The sequence below is a fragment of the Eimeria mitis genome, genomic scaffold (assembly GCF_000499745.2).
Source record: "Eimeria mitis Houghton genomic scaffold, Emh_scaff2230, whole genome shotgun sequence".
Lineage (NCBI taxonomy): Eukaryota > Apicomplexa > Conoidasida > Eucoccidiorida > Eimeriidae > Eimeria > Eimeria mitis.
In genome coordinates, this window is record NW_013570557.1 from 5,809 (window position 1) to 6,192 (window position 384).

Below are 384 nucleotides of genomic sequence, written 5' to 3' on the forward strand. Positions count from 1 at the left end.
GTACGCTTGCTATAGAGAGCGGGTAACAGCATAGTTACTGTTTCATATTACAGCAATGTGGATAAAAGTAGCAGCCGCGAAGCCAGCCTAGAATGATATTTCTGTATGTGTATGTACACCGCAGAAAAAAAAGAAATTACATTTAGGTTGAGTTAGAAACAAAGAACAGTATATAAGTGTTCGACAAGTGAATGTTTCAGGGCTCAGGAGAAATATCATACAGAGAATACAGTAAAGGGTTAGTGGCAGAGTTTTCTATACAGGTTTAGGTGAGCCGAGGCAGATAGAGAAAAAGAATCAGTAGCCAGTAGAAGGAAGAAGCAACCACCATGCATTGCTTCTGCATGCGGCCTGTATACACCCGAGTTACGTCGGGGGGGGGGG